The sequence below is a fragment of the Sciurus vulgaris genome (assembly GCF_902686455.1).
Source record: "Sciurus vulgaris genome assembly, chromosome: X".
In the NCBI taxonomy this organism is placed as follows: Eukaryota; Metazoa; Chordata; class Mammalia; order Rodentia; family Sciuridae; genus Sciurus; species Sciurus vulgaris.
In genome coordinates this window covers 12,554,563-12,571,992 of record NC_136471.1, presented here as the reverse complement: position 1 = coordinate 12,571,992, position 17,430 = coordinate 12,554,563, and the positions used below count along the sequence as shown (strand labels likewise).

The 17,430-nt window shown below is 35.8% G+C and overlaps 1 long non-coding RNA gene across 1 annotated transcript in view; it reads left to right on the top strand.

The window, feature by feature from the left end:
- The window catches only part of LOC306651890, a 118,587-nt gene extending 101,937 nt beyond the window's left edge, over nt 1-16,650 (top strand). Inside the window, exons 2-3 of the long non-coding RNA XR_013761235.1 lie at nt 2,081-2,269; nt 16,357-16,650. This is a non-coding gene — a long non-coding RNA (uncharacterized lncRNA). The remainder of the gene's footprint in view (nt 1-2,080; nt 2,270-16,356) is intronic.
- The last annotated feature ends 780 nt before the right edge of the window (nt 16,651-17,430 follow it).

Below are 17,430 nucleotides of genomic sequence, written 5' to 3'. Positions count from 1 at the left end.
CTGGCTGCCTATGGGTCTGACATTATCCCCTTAGCATGCTGCTTCGATTCCCCTGGCTCTTCCCATATTTCCTTCATGTAACATCCCCAGCAACCTAGCAAAGCAATTCATATGGCCAAACATAATTTTTTTTAGTTTTTCAAAAATTATTTTTGAGTTGAATAACACTGCATGGAAACAGTGAAATATAATTAAGGTCAGATTAGTATGTAAAAGTTTACATTTGTGTGGTAATGTCCTTAATGTGGTAGTTCTCAGTTCCGGCTCTGGATTAGAATTTTCTGGCAAGCTTTCAGAATTCAGATGCCTGGGCTCCACTCCTTCTCCAGGCGTTCCAATTCAGTTGTTGGTCCGAGGTGGCTCTTTGGCAAGTTAGGCTTTTTGAAAGCTCCCGGGGTAAATCTAATTTGCTGCCAGTGTTGAGAATCATTGCAACTCACTGAAGATTGTCATTCTGTTGTAACTTATTAAGAAGCAAAATAATTAGCACAGCTGTTCAGGCGCTTTGGTTCCATTCAAACATTGTGTTTTTTTTTTTTTTTTTCGTTTTTTTTTTTTTTTTTTTCTCTCCTCTGTGTCATGAAGCTGGAAGCTTAAGATGTGAACATTCCACACTCAACACCTCCAGCTGATGCCAGTGAAACTCCACACTCTCAGAATATCAATTAGTGTTCCATGTGGGGACTAGCTGTTCCAGTTATCCTTTTTAACAGTTAGGAGAGGGTTGACGTGCTGTGGGAAATCTCCCTCAATCAAGGTCTAGTCTCTGAGTAAACAAAGCGTGTGACTGATGTTTTGATACTTAGTGCGTTAGCTCGGGCTATCTTTTTATCTTTTATTTTCATATTATACTAGGCTTGATTCCTTTGCCAGTTTATGCTCCTATCGCACTGAATTATGTCACCAGGCTTTTACACGTATTTCCTATTTGGATTCCCTTCCTCTTCTTCTCTGCCTAGAAATTCCTAATCATTCTCTCAGACCCAGAACTGTAATGGTGCACACTCTGTGTTAGTAAGTTATTATATGTGTATTTTTATTGCAAGAGACATCATAGATTTCATTGTATCTCTAAAAGGGTCTGTTACTCTATAAAGACTAAGATTCACTTTTCTCACTTTATGATCCCAAGTGACACCTTGGAGCATTCCTGAGAACTCCCTTTTCTCCAAGTACACCAATCAGGTTCACTGTTACATATTCCTCATTTCTATCATCTTTATTTGTCTCCCTTTGGACTGAGATCTCACTGAAGGCAGTGAAAGCATTTTCATCTTTGATCCTAGAGCTTAGCAAAAATCCGTTTATTCGTATTTAACTGTGGAGAATGTTGAAGCTCAGATCAACTTGCATGGGATTTGAAAGTATTTATGTACTGAAGTTCTGGAGGGGACAGTGTTTGCATCTTCCAAGTGCTCCCCCTACAGTTCAGTCTTTGACCATTTTCCTTTATTGGGTCACACTTCATGTGAACACCAAGAAATAGAAAAACATGTCTTCTTGATAATATATCAAAATATTGAGCCAGGGTGGATTGGTTCCAGAGTTTAGGTCCATATGTACACACACAAATAGAATCAGTGTGTCTGTTCTTTTCCAAGAAGATGTTCTCCAGTATTTTAATTACATAAGTTCTAGAAAGACAATAAGTAAATGAAATAAAGAGAAAGAAATTATCTGCAAAATAATATAAGGAAAAGTCTCAGAGCTAAAGGATACTTATTTATAGATTAAAAGGCTAGCACCCAGCCAAAGAGATGAGAATAGACTCATGCCAAGATACATCACTGTGAAATTTCATAACACTGGGAACAAAGCGAAAATTTGTACAAGTTTCTAGGGGCAAAAAATAGGTCAAGTACAAAGGTTCAGGAATCAGTTGGCTTAAGAATTTTCAGCATCATCACTATGAACCAGAAAGCGACAGAGTAATGCTTTGAAAATTCTGAAGGAAAATGGTTTTTGACTTGTGTTTCGATTCTCACCCAAACTAATAATGAGATGTACAAGTAGAAAGGCAGACATTTTCAGAAATATAAGATGTCAAAAATTTTATCTCCCTGTGCATCTTTTTTTCCAGGAAGCTACTACAGATTTTTCTGCACAAAAGGAAAAAGTAAACCAAGAAAGATAAAGATTTGGGATACAGAAAATAGGAGACACGATACAGGAGAGAGATCAATGAAATCCTTAGAAGGGTGATGGCGATTTGAGGGTGACAAATTTGGACCAGCCATAGAAGTCAACTGGTTGGTCAAGATTGGTGCAGGTAAGGAGCTTCCAGAAGAGTGTCCTTCAAGGTGATAGTGTTGATAGAACAATAGAAGTGAATAAATGTTTTGAGGAGATTTAGACAATTAAAGAATTTTCTATTGGGTTAGTGAAATTAAAATACAGTTCTGTTGGAATTTGACAAATCGGATTTTATGACCACCCCTTAGGCTACTGTTTCTGGGTGATATTTGGGGCAAGTCAAATGAAGACATCCTTACAGTCTTCCATGGAAGACTTCCATCACAGGATCTTCCATGGAACTACCAGACAAGTCAAATAATGAAAATTCTCTGGAAATAGCCTTTGAAGCTCCTTATATTAATTTTCTTAGGCTGCCATAACAAAATAGTATGGACGAGGTGGCTTAAAGCACAGAAATTTATTTCCTCACAATTTTGGAGGCTAGAAGTCCATGACTGAGGTGCCCACAAGTTCAGTGTTTTGTGAGGACTCTCCCTTCTTGCAAATGGTCATTTTCTCACTGTAACCTTACATGGCCTTTCCTCTGTGTGTGGAGAAAGAAAAAGAAACAGAAAGAGAGAGGGTGCACACTTTCTTGTCTCCTCCTGTAAAGACAGTGATTCAGTTGGATCAGATTCCATCTTTATAACCTCCACCCTTTTGATCTTATTTAACATTCATTACTTTATTATACAACATCTCCAAATATAGCCACACTAGGAATTATGGCATAAGTATATGAACTTGGGGGAGATAGAAATCTGCAGTCCACAATAGATTCCTAAGTCTGTTCTGTCCTCTGCCGTGACTGTTAATGTGCTAGTTCATTTATGCTATTATTACAAAATACCCCCAACTGAGTGGATTGTAAACAATAGTAACTTATTTCTCATAGGCTGGGAAGTCTGTGTACAAGGACAGGTAGATTCAGTGTCTCGAGCGGGCCTGCTTCCTGGTTCTCAGACAGGCAAGTTTTTGCTGTGTCTTCATATAGGAGAAAGGATGAAGGATCTTTCAGGGTTGTCTTTGTTAAAGATACTAATCTCCTTCACCAGAGATCCATCCTCATGACCAAATTACCTCTCAAATGCCCCACACCTTGTAGTTACGACCTCAACATGTGAATTGTGGTTTACGCAGCCATTCAGATCATAGAAACTAGGATGGTGGTTTTCACTGTGACAGTGGCTGTTAGTTTTCATGGCTACTCTGGAGCTGAAGTAGAGGTGATTTGAACCGGAAAAGTTGTCATGGAACAAAGCTTACTCTATTTCCCACGATTTAGTTGTTTTTCCTTAATAATTCTCCCAGGATTGCTTTAAGCCTTTGGTTAATCTCCTATAGAAATGCATTCTAAATAATTCCTTCAGCTGTTATTACTCTAAACTGATGTCATCAGATACATTCAGAATGAATATTTCAGTTCTTTTTTATTTTTTAGTTGATACCATATTGATCTGAATATTTTCAATTCTGTTGTTTTCACTGTTACCAAACATCTTTAATATCCCATCATTTCGATGTTGCCAAATATCTGCTTATTTTAGACCAAAGTTTAGATAAATACTATTTGATCTGGGCAGTTTTTTCTGTTTTATATATTACCAGTGGCTGTATATAGCCTCAAGCATATTCTCTCTTAATTACTTTCAGTGTGAAATAGAACCTGGACCGTTTTTACCATGAGTGTTTACTATATAGAATATTCTTCCCATATTGGATAGCTTTCAGATGTTGTTATTGTTTTTTATTTTATTTTGTTTATTCTATATTCATATACATCAGCTTCCATGCACATGTTACTCATAGAATTAATAAAATTAAGCCTTAAATATTTTGTTTTTGTATTTAAATTATGATGCATTAACATCTACTTTTTCATGATTGAGAACCTTTTGCCACACATTGCAATGCTGAGAATACAAGACCAATTTTACTAAGCAAAGTCTCGTTAACAAGGCAAATCACTGTCCCTATCATTGTCGCTCAATCCATGAGCAACAAGAGAATTATCTTTGTGCATGTCTTTATTAAGTCAGGTTGGTGCCATAGACTTAGCTAATTAACTTGATGTTTTCTTTATTTCTTTGGTACAAATGAGAATATTTCATATTTCAGTACACAAAATCAGAGTGTCAGAAGTTTTTGAGTACCAACTGCTCAAATATCGCTTGGGTCAAATGGGAAAAAAATGGGAGCAAATTAATTTCTTTCAAATAGAACATGTGTTTTTTACATTTTGCTTTCCAGTGTTCACATATACATACTTGATTTTATGTAGCAGTTATGACATTATGTATGCAATGTGGACCTGGATTTTTCACTTAATATATACATTTTTTAATATGTTCTATTTTTTGGTGCTGGTGATAGTAACAATTTAAAGTCTCCCTGTATTCCACGGGGGGCTGCCTACTATTTTTGCTATTACAGTGAACACTTTCTTCCCCCAGTCCTAGGGATGGAATCCAGGACCTTTAATGTGCTGGGAAAGTGCTCTCCCACTGAGCCACACCTAAGCCCACAGGCAATGCTATAATCACCTTCTTATAGATATATTTTTATTATTGGAATTTTTTTTAGGATATATTTTCAAAAATAAGATTATCAGATTAGAAAATTAAATTTAATTTGAGATTAATTTTTTTGTTGACACAAATTTCTGAATTATTTTCTGAAAATCTTTGTCAGTCTACATTGATACCAGGTCGAATTTTGGATATTTAAGTTTTTTTATAGTTACTCAAAATTCTACTATTTAGAAATAACTGGCAGTATTCTAGTATATTTTCTGTCATTCCTTCTCTTCCTCCCTCTTACGTTCTTACTCAACTTTCTCCTCTTAACCCTTTTTTCTACTTCCTTTCTCCCTATATTTCATTTCCCCGTCCACTTCCTTTCTGATATATATGATCTGTAAATAAATAGGAGTCATTCATGTAGGCTGAGGCAGGAACATCTCGAGTTCAAAGCCAGCCTCAGCAACTTAGCAAGATTCTAAGCAACTCAGTGAGACCCTGTCTCTAAGTAAAATATAAAAAAGGGCTGGGGATGTGGCTCAGCATCCCTGGATTCAGTCCCCTGTACCCCACCGAAAAAAGTCATTCGTTCATGTTTAAACTTTTTGTAGAACTAATATAAAGAATGCAAAAGTGCTTTGGAACTTAACAGAAACTGAATTAATTTAATCATACAGATGATGAGACTGAAAGACTGAATGTTCTTCATTTGTTTATTATCTAGTTAGGAATTGGTTTGATTTAAATAGGTAAATATAAATGATGATAGTGAATTCTTCTAGGATACTTCCATCTAATGTAGTTTCCAAATGAAGAACCAATGTAAAAGATGATAATTTATGGAATAATTCATAAAACCTTGCTTAGGACTTAGTAGAAATTTTGATGGATCATATGTGAACTTGTCAATAGTCAGCTGCTTAAGGTATGTACTATTGACGCTAGTCCAAAATCTAGTTGTTCTCTGCTTTATTTAAACTTTTAGCATTTGAGGAAACATTGAACCAGGAACATACCATAAAGGTATATATACTTTAAAATTACTGGATATCTCTGCATCATTTAGATGTCTTGATTGCTTTCTGTTCCAACACTCCTTTCCTTTGGTTTTGAGCATTTTTGCATATACCTGTGGGTCATTGCTTTCTTTTCCAACTCTCTCCCTTTTGTTTCTATTATACCAGTTCCTGGATTTTGTTCACCTTTTGCTGTTTCAGTGTCTCTTAACTGAACCCCTCCCAGTCCCCTCTTAAATGTTCTGTTCTGTGCTCCTTCATCGTCTCTTCTGTCTCCTCTCTCTCTCTCTCTCTCTCTCTCTCTCTCTGATCTTGCCTCTATTTTTCCTATCATCCATCTAATGGCACGGCCCTGTATGTATCTCCAGGAATTCCTCTTTTCTGGGTCCTGATTCATGTATAAGTTACTCTTTAGTCACAGCTTCTGGCATATCATGAAACTATCCATCAACATACCCTAAACCAAAATCATTAGTTTTTCTCTTTTCTACTATTTTGTCTCCATTCTCTCCATTCCTTTGCCTCATTACCTTCCTACATTTTCTATATTAATGGCAACTTCTGATCATCTAGGTCAGATATCTGAAGTGATTTTCAGTCCCTTGCTGTCCTTCCCACTCACAGTAGTTGGTTATTGTATTTTTTATTGCTACTGTAACAAATTAACCCAAACTTAGTGGTCTGAAACAATACAGATTTATTGCCTTAATGTAATGATGGTTAGAAATCTAAAATGGGTTGCATAGGGTTGAAATTTAGATGTCAGCAGGACTGTGCTTCTCTCTCAAGGTTCTAGCAGTCATGTTTCTTGCCCTCTCCGCCTTCTAGATCAGTCCACATTCCTTGCCTTCTCTTTGAAGCAAATGATGTCTGGTGGAGTCTTTTCCATGCTATGTAACTTTGACAATCACAAATCCTCCCGACGGACTCTCTTCTATTTTTTTCGGATTCTTGTGATTATATTGGGCCCACACATATAATCTGAGCTCATCTTCCTATTTTAAAATCAGCCGATTTGCAACTTTAATACCATCTTCAACCTCAATTCCCTTGTGATAGTTAAGATATCATATTCCTAGGTTCTGGAACTTAGGATCTCGCCTCCCAAGTCTCTGGGATTATTGGCATGTGCCCAGGCAGTTGTATTTTTAACATTTTAAGAACCTCCATATAATTTTCAGCAGTGGCTGCAGTCATCTACAGTCCCAACTACAGTGCGTGAGAGTCCCCTTTCTTCTGCATCCTCACCAGGACTTATAATCTGTCTTTTTTGATAGCGACCATTCTTGGTGGAGTAAGACTATATCTCATTGCAGTTTTGATTTGCATTTCCATGATTAGTGATTTTGAGCATTTTTTCATATACCTGTTGGTCACTTGTGTATCTTCTCTAGGGAAAAGTTTATTTAGGTATATCACCTATTTTTAATCAGATTTTTTTGTGGGTGTGATTGAATTTTTAGAGTTCTTTATATACTCTAGATATTAATCCTCTGTCAAATGAATAGGTGGCACATATTTCTGCCATTATGTAGGTTGTCTCTTCACTTTGTTTATTGTTTCCTATGCAGAAGCTTTTTAGTTTTGATTAATCACATTTGTCTGTTTTTTTTTTTTTCTTTAATTTCCTTTGCTTTTGTGATCTAGTCCCCAAAATCCTTGCCCATTCTAGTGTCCCGAAGTATTTACCCTATGTTGTAGGTTCATTGATTCAAGGTCTCTCGTTTACATCTTTAATTCATTTTTTTTTTTTTTGTAATTTGTGAGAGACATAGGGTCTGGTATGTGGATACCCCATTTTTCAGCACCATTTATTGAAAAGACTGTGCTTTCTCCAATGCTTGTTCGTGGTACATTGTCCAAAAATCAATAAAGAAAACGTGGTACATGTATGCAGTGGAATATTATTCAGCCAAAATAAAGAAAACATAGATGAAACTGGAGTTTATTACATTAAGTACAGTAAGTGAGGCACAGAAAAAGAAATACTGCATGATCTCACTTTATATGTGGAATCTGAAGTTGTTATCAGAGGCTGAGTAGTGTAGGGGATGAGGGATGGGGAAAGGTCGAGCAGTGGGTACAAACTTAGAGTTAGATAGAAGTAGGAAATTCTGGTGCAATATTACCCAATTGGGTGACCCTACATAGCAATTCTGTATATCTCGGAAAGGTAGCAGAAAGCTGGGTGTGGTGGCACGTGCCTGTAATTCCAGAGATTCAAGAGGCTGAGACTAGAGGATTGTAAATTCAAGGCCAGCCTCAGCAATTTAGTGACACCCTCAGTGATTTAGCAAGACTCTGTCTCAGCTGGGGATGTAGGTCAGTGACAAACCACTCCTGAGTTCAATCCGCAGTACTCTCCCTGCAAAAAAAGTTTCACTTACACACCTTTTTCCCTCACATCATCTCCAGCATTTATTGTTATTTGTATTCTTGATGCCTGCCATTCTAACTGAAGTGAGATGAAATCTCAGTGTAGTTTTGATTTGCATTTCTTTAGTTAGAAAGTATTCACAACCCTTTTGCTGATACAAGTTTGAGGAGAGAGATCTATTTAAACATTATACAATATATACATACATTGAAATATCAAATGGCACTCCATTAATTTGGAGTAATAATAATTTTACTTTATGGAGTAAATATAATAAATTTGGGGCTGAGAGTGTTGCTCAGTGGTAGAGACCTTGCCTAACATGCCCAACATCGAGGGTTTAATCCCCGGTACTTAGAAAAAGAGTATAATTTGTATGTGTTTATGTATCAGTTAAAAATACATAGTTTGTAGAAAAATATAAAGTCACTTTAAATTCAATAAATGTTTGTAGTTTGAAAATAAAAGAATGGTTATGGCATGGTGCCACATGCCTGTAATCCCAGCAGCCTGGGAGGCTGAGGCAGGAGGATCATGAGTTCAAAGCCAGCCTCAGCAACTTAGGGAGACCCTAAACAACTTAGCAAGATCCTGTGTCAAAATAAAATAATAAAAAGACTGGGGATGTGACATAGTAATAAAGTGCCCCTCAGTTCAGTCCCCTATAATAAGTAAGTAAATAAATAAATAAATAAGAAAAGGTTGACAAAAACATGGTATGCCATCATGAATCAAAGGAAGTAGGAGTGTCTGTAATGATTAAGATAAAGTTGACTTCAGAGCAAATGAAATTACTTTGTACAATGAGGAATATTATTACATAACGATAAAATGATCAATTCATAAGGAAGTCATTGCACCCTAAATGTATGTGTTCCAAGCAAGAGAGCATCAGAATGCATGAAGGAAAAACTGATAGATCAGAAAGGATGAATAGAGATATTCACAATGATATTTGAAGACTTCAACATACCTTTTTAGCAACTTATAGAATCATTAGACAGAAGATCAGTCAGAATACTGCAGATCTGAATAAAAGTTAACTAATAGGTCCTTGTATACAAATAGAGAACATAGAAAAATATACAATCACGTGCCCACAGAACATTCTCCAAGGTAGGCCTTTACCTAGGCCACAGATCTCAGTAAGGATAAGACAGTGGAACTCACACAGACTGTAATGGAATCGAATTAAAAAATCAATAACAAAAAGATGACAGGAGAATCTCCAAACAGTTGAAAATTAAGAAAGCATACTTCTAATCATCGTGGGTCAAAGAAACCTTGCAAGAAATTTTAAAATTGTTGAACTGAATGAAAAGGAAATAAAACATGGATATATGTGGGGTGCTGCTGAGGCAATACTGGGAAGGAAATTTGTAATGCTAAATGCTTATATTACAAAGCAGGTCCTATTGCAAATAAAAAAATCTTCAAATGTGACCTCAAGAAACTAGGAAAGGGGGCTTTCCTAGTTTCCTAGTTGTGGCTCAGTGGTAGAGTGCTTGCCTAGCACACATGAGGCACTGGGTTCAATCCTCAGCACCACATAAAAATAAATGAATAAAATAAAGGTATTGTGTCCATCTACTTCTAAAAATATAAACAAAAAAAAAAACTAGGAAAGGAAGAGCAAAATAAACTGAAAGCAAATAGGAAGACAAAAATGATAAATGTAGGATCAGGAATCAATGAAATTTGAAATTCGGAAAGACTAGAGAAAGTGAATAAAACAAACATGTTTCTTTAACAGTAAACAAAACTAATACTCCTATAGAAAAACCAACAAAGTAAAAATAAAGAAGACACAAATCACCAATACCAGGAATAAGACAGAGAATATCAGTAAGATCCTGCATAATTCACGAGTATGTAAGGATACTATGAATACAGATACTTATAAATTTGACTATCTAGTAGGAACGGACCAATCTCTCAAAATCCCAAAACTGCAAGCCTCAACCAAGATCAGATAACGAATCAGAATAGTCATATTACCCTTAAAGTAATTGAATTCATAATAAAAAGGTCTTCCCAAAAAGAAATCTCCTGAACTAAATACTTTCACTGGAAAGTTCTATAAATCATTTGAGAAATTAACGTGAATTTTGCAGTTTCTTTTAGAAAACGGAGACAGGGTAACACATATCAAGTCATTTTATGATATCAATATTGCCTTGATACCAAAGGTATACAAGAAAAGTGTTTAACGAAAGACCTAGACCACTCATGAACCTAGACAAAAACATCCTGAACAAAATATTTGAAAATATTGTGTGTATAATAAAGTATATGTAATTATATATACTTGTTATTTTGCCATAAACCATTTATATGCTAATTATATATAATTCAGTGATAAATAAAATGTGTACACTATAATAGGTAGGTAGATGTGTAGAGCAGATGAGCCCCCAGTCATCAGCTGATCCTGAGGTGTTGGCAGAATCCAAGCCTGGGAAACATTCCTTGCCTAATGGTGAGGATGTGAACGGCCTTGACACCCGACTCTGATGCTAACAGTCATCACATGTTTCCGAATAGTGGGCTTCCAGGGTACAACAAGATAATAGCAGGATGTTCCCAGTACTGTAACAGTAGGATAGTAACAAAAATGTTTCTTGCTCTGTAACTTTTTAGTACACAAAACTCACAAGCCTTGAACGATTTACAGTGCCCCTATAGTTTTAACTTCCTAATGACGAGATCCTATGTAATAAACTTACAGAGCTAGTTCTGGGTCACTGTTCTTCTGTCAGAGTGCAGTATCCCACCTGGCCCCAGCTTCGCTTAAAAATATCTCTGTTTTATTTTTCTCTGTGTTTTTCTCCATCTCTGGTCTCCCCTTCTGGAGATCCTTTGTTGATACTGTGCAGGTCACAACAGTTGGTGCCCAACATTGGGCTCAAGTACAGGGGAACTCAAACGACTTTGTGATGTTGTTTTTTTAAAAAAAATTAGTCACTATGGTGGATGTGTAGTGGCATATTATTGGTTAAAATTTTCATTTCCGGTATTACAAATGATGATGTACAACTTTTTGTATACTTTTTCATCATTGATATATTTACTTTTGAGATATGTCTATTCAAGGAATGTGTCTGTTTTTCATTGGGCTTCTTTATGTTTTATAAACAAGAATATGAGTTACAGGAGTCCTTTATGTAACTGTGTATAAAGTACCCATAAATCCTATCTTTCTATCTATCATCTATCTATAGATCTGGAATCAATTCGTCATCTGTGTATCTGTTTTGGTTGTATTTTTGGCAAATCTCTTCTTCCAGTCCATAACAAAGCTATGTATTTTCTTAAACATGTCTTTGTAAATTCAAATTCATCATTCTTTTCTTTTTGTGGGTAGTCGGTAGTGTTTTCTGTGCCCTAATAGAGAAATCTTTGCTTTTTAAAAATTTGTTTAGAATATTAACACTTTTTTAGCTTTTATTTTCAGTCGCTAATCAATTTTTAATTACTTTTTGGGTATGGTGTGAGATGAAGGTCAGTATTTGCCTTTTTCACATAATTATCTAGTTGTTTCAGCACTATTTTATGAGATGACTTCCCATTTCCAATTGTTTTGACAGCTTTTTGAATAATAATGGATTATCTATGTAGAGTCTTTGACTTATCCAGCTTTTATATGGTACCACACTCTTTTGTAGTAAAATCTTAAAACAAAGTAGTATAAGTCCTCTAGTTTTATGCTTCCTTATGAAACTTAATTTGACAACTGCAGCACATTTTGACAGATATTGCAGATTCAACTTGTCATTTTCTTTTTGCTACCAGGGATTGAACCCAGTACAAACTGAGACACATCCCCAGCCCTTTTTTGTATTTTATTTAGAGACAGGGTCTCACTGAGTTACTTAACACCTTGCTAAGTTGCTGAGACTAGTCTTGAACTTGTGATTCTCCTGCCTCAGACTCCTGAGCCTCTGGGATTACAGGCATGTGCCACTGCACCAAGCAGTTTGTCATTTTCTACCAAAAATTCGTGCAGTGATTTCACTGAGATTGTGTTGAATCTATGAATTATATTTGAGCAAACATTTAAACAGGAATTTTCTTTAATTCCTTTTAGTAATGTTTTCAGTGTAGATGTTTTGTACGTATTTCATTATTTTAAAGTGTTTTCTGGTTTGAATGCTACTGAAAGGGTGATTTTAAAAGTTAATTTTGTAATTGATGTTGCCAGTATATTGATTGCTTTTCCTTTTTTAAAATATATTTTTAGATGTTGATAGACCTTTATTTTATTCACTGTTTATATGTGGTGCTGAGAATCGAATCCAGTGCCTCACACATGCTAGGCAAGCACTCTGCCACTGAGCCACAACCCCAGCTCCAAACAATTGCTTTTCAATATAAACTTTATGTAGTGTAAATTTGCAAGATTAATTCTTAACTTTTACTAGTTGTTTTGTATATTACTTAGAATTTTCAGTGTAAACCCATTGTCTACTAATAGAGATTTACTGCTTGCACACTAAAAAGTAGGCGATTTATTTTATTTTAGTACATTATATTATGCATCATTGTGGGGATCAATTTGACGTGTTCATAAATGCATACAACATAATTTGTTCCATTTCAATCCCCAGTACTATCCCTTCCATCTCCCCTCCCCATTCCCTTCCTGTACTCAATTGGTCTTTTTAGTATTTGTTTGTTTTCAAATGTACTTTATTTCACAATTAAGTATATTAGCCTTTGATGCTTTATATTGGGATGAAGACGTTTCCATCTGTTATTGCCTTTTATGAATCTCTATCATGGGGGCTGGGGATGGAGCTCAGTGGTAGAGCTCTGGCCTAGCATGCCCAAGCTCTAATCCCCAACATTGCCAAAAAAATAATGTTTTTATCCTGAATGAGGGTAGAATTTTATTAGATGCTTTTACTGCAGATATCCATTATTGTTGGTTTATTTTGTTAACGTGGCAAATTAAATTGGTTGGTTTTAATTGTCAAATCAATATTTTAGTCCTTAGATGAACCCCACTTGGTCTTTATTCAGAAAAAAAAAAAGTTACTATGGCAAGCCTCAGACTGCTGTCATTAGAAAGGCTTACCTGGAAGGTTGGTCATTGGGTGATGTTTGGAAACATGGATTTCGGGAGGACTTTTTCCACCCTAACTGAGTTTAAACCATGAACAGTGTGGTTTATGCTGAACACCTGCTTGTCCTTTAGGAGCCTTAAATTCTGGTATATGCTAGCCAGAGGGTGCCTACATGATCAAACTCCAATAAAAATGGAATCCCTAATGATATTCTCTAGTAGAAAACATGTCATTTTTTTTTTTTTTTAACTCATTGCTGCAGGAATTAAGCACATTTGACATGACTCCCTTAGGAAGGGATTCTTATTGACTTGTACCTGGATTCCTCCAGATGTTACACAATTTGCTTTTTCCTTTTGCTGATTTTGCTTTGAATCTTTTCATTGTAATAATTCTTGGCTACGAGTGCAACAACCTTATGCTGAGCCCTGTGAATTATTTCAGTCATTCGCCAACCCTGGTATTGGTCCAGGGACACCCTTTTACTAGTGTGATTTCAGTTTGCTGATATTTCGATTATTTGTATGCCTACATTCATGAGGTATATGGATTTTAATTTGCTTTTCTAGTAATATCCTTGACATATTTTGATACCAGGTGTATAGGAGTTTCCTTCCCCCATTTATTGAAATAATTTATGTAAATTTTTATTAAATCTTCCTTCAATATTTGGTAAAAAGCCACTAGTGAAGATATTAATGACTTTTTTCTTTTTAGGAAAGTGGAGTTAGAATATGCAATTTTTGGTTTAGAAATTTGAATTTTGATCGATTTGGGGCTATGTATAGATTAATTTTTTTGTGAGTTGTAGCTTTCAAGCAATATGCTATTTAATCCAAATATTTAAATGTATTGATATAAAGTGGCTTCTATATTCCTTTCTTATCATTTTACTGTGATGACTTTGCAAATTTGTGTGTTCTCTTTTTTGTTTTCACTTTTATTAGGGAATTAACAAGTTTATTATTCTTCTCAATAATTGTTTTGAATCCTTTTGCATAATAACTGAAAGCAGAAAAGCAGATATCCAGCCAGGCATGGTGGTGGATGCCTGTAATCCCAGCAATTTAGGAGGCTGAGGCAGGAAGATCGTGAGTTCAAAGCCAGCCTCAGCAACTTAGCAAGACCCTATATCAAAATAAAATAATAAAAAGGTTTGGGGATGTGGTTCAGTGCTTAAGCACCCTTGCTTTCAATCCTGGGTCACACACACACACACACACACACACACACACACACACACACACACGTGCACACACACATGCACACACACACGCACACATAGAAAAGCAAATATCTATACATTTGTTTTTCTTGTTTTGTCGTGATGGGAATCAAACCTAGGGGCTTGTGTTAAGCAAGTACTCTACCACTGAGCTACATCCCTTGCCCAAGATTCCCACATTTTTATGTGTAGATTTTTGTTATTCAATTATAAATATTTTGTGATATTCGATTTTATAATATCCAATTTTTATAAATATTTTAAAATACTCCATGTGTTTTCTGATACATAATAGGAGAAAAAATTTGCTAATTTTCATAACTTTCAAAAGTATGTTTTAATTTCTGACTTGTACTTCAGTTACATTGAATGCATATTTACGTAAATGAGGCCGATAATATATTAATTCTTTAAAACTTATGAGAATTTGTAAAGACTTGAAATAGGGTCAGATTGACAAATGAAGGTCTATGGAGTAATACATTTGACTGCTTGTTTGTGCAAGGAAAGATGACTTTGGAGACATACAACCATGCAGATCCATGCAGGTATTGTCTAATCTGCTTTTGAACTGCATTGGTTGAGTGGAGTCCTTGTGAGAGAAACCTTGTAACCCTGGGAGCCTAAGAGGTTTACTATGTACCTGGCCCTTTTAGAAGAAAGTTTGCAGACTCCTGACCTAGAATTCTTGTAAATGTTCACCGTGTGCCCAGAAAGGACCCAGCCCCCCATCCTTCCCTTTCCCTGTATTCCCCTTGTCTCTTTTTCTACACAGATGTACACACACACACACACACACACACACATACACGTGGGCGTGCGCTCGCGCACTAGACACGTTAGATCAAGCATATTAATGGCATTGTTCAAATAATTTTCATCATTTCAGTTGTTCATTTTTCAGGTTTGCAGAGAACCCTTAAGTGGTTTCTCTTTGTGTATTCATCAATTCGTTTTGTGTATTTTGAGGTTATGTTCTTCCATTTTAACAAGTTCAGTCTAGGCAGATAATCTTTTTTATTATGTTGAAGTGTACTTCTTTATATCTATAAAGGTTTTTCATTTTAAATTCAATTTATGCTAATATTAATATTTGTATGCCAGCTTGATTTGGTTATTATTTTCCTGACATATATTTTTATATAGCTTTAATTATTTCAACCTTGCTGGTGTTTTATTTTTGTTTTTCTTTAAGTGCATTTCTTTTTAGCAGTTTATAGCTGGAATTTTAGATCTAATATAATTATCTTCCTTGTCAAAAAGGTGATTTTAATCAACCTTTATTGCCATTTTGTATATCTGGAATTATTTGTATCATCTTATTTTATACTTTTTACTGTATATAATTTTTTTCTTTCCTGATTTATGTTGGAGAAGAAAGTTTTATGTATTATTACTTTCATTTTTGTTCTGCTGTTTAGAAATACAGACTTTTATGTCTTTAGTTCCAGTGGTTACTTTAAATTTTCAGTACATAGTTACTAATTCTAAAGATTTAAAAAATGTCTACCCTTCTACAGTATAAGATAAAGACCTTAAAATGTTCAACAAAAACATTGAATCTCCACTTCCTATTTTCCTTGTTCTTGCCTATAACTTAATTCCTGTTTGAGTTCAAGGAGAATTTGTGTTAGCAGGTTTACTTTTATAATTCTCCTTACTTGGGGCGAGGGTCCTCTCCAGCTATAGCTTCATGCACTTAGCTGCTTCTAAGCCTCCTTTGCATGTGGGGTATTAGGCTGACTTGTGGTGTGTCCTGTGTCCTTCCCTGCCCCCTCCATTCATACGTTGAAGTCCTAACCCCTGGTATCTCAACATTTGATTGTATGTGGCAGTAGGGCTTTTAAATATCTAATTAAGTTAAAATGAGATCCTGTGAGATGAATTCTAATCTGAAATATTTGATGTTCTTAAACAGATAAGCACAGAGGGAAAATCATCTGAAGACCCAGGGAGAAGGGGGGCCTTCTGTAAGCCAAAGAAAGAGGCCTCAGAACGAACCAACCCTGCTGACAACTTGATCTTGAACATCTAATTTCTAGAATTATGAGGAAATAAATTTATCTTGCTGAATCCACCCATTCTGTGATCTTTTGTTTTGGCAGCCCTACCTAATAAATGAATAGGCTCATTTTAGATTTCTGTACCAGCTTTGGTATTCGGAGTTATCTACAATATTTTTTTAAATCCAGTTGTGTCTTTTTATTTAAAACAAAACCATCATCACATGTATAATAAAAAGCACTTTACGCTGCAGCCATTTCTCCCTCTCCCATCTTACAACCTAGATCATCAGTCTGTGAACATCCTAGCCAGTTTTTGGTCCACTAGTCAGCCTGCAAGCCCCCTTCTCAGCAATTGGCCTGATTGTTGTTGGCCCTCGAAATTCCACTACTTAGGAGAAGCTCCTGCGCCATTCTCTCTTTCTCTCTCTCTCTCTCTCTCTCTCTCTCTCTCTCTCTCTCTCTCTCCCCCCTCTCCCTCCCAGCCCTGAGAGTGGACGCTCTGGTTGTCTGCCTAATAAAATCTCTGGTGTGAGTTCCTGTGTCTGGAGTAGCTTTCTGGGTGCTGTCGCTGGACCTCAACTCAGACCGGGTACCCCAGAGTGCTTGCTCCCCTGGATTCAAGGGTCTGAGCTACCTTGGGACCCAAACTGAGCCGCATTTTTCTTACAATATGTGTTTAGAGGAGTTGAGTAAGCAGCTTTTGGAGCATTTTCAGAGGATTATACAATCTTCCTTAGAGATGACACTAGATATAATGAATGTAAAATATTAATATAAAATATTAATTAATATTACACTAAATATAATTAGCATAAAATACACTGGCTATTTAGTGTCATCTCTAAGTAAGGTTGTATGATTATTTTGCTTTTAGAAATATCCAGAAGACAGGAAACACCATAACTGTTTTTGTTTCTCCCAGATACCAAGGACACTGCTGACACATCAATTTTCTTAAATTGACTAATAGAAGACCAGACAGGGAG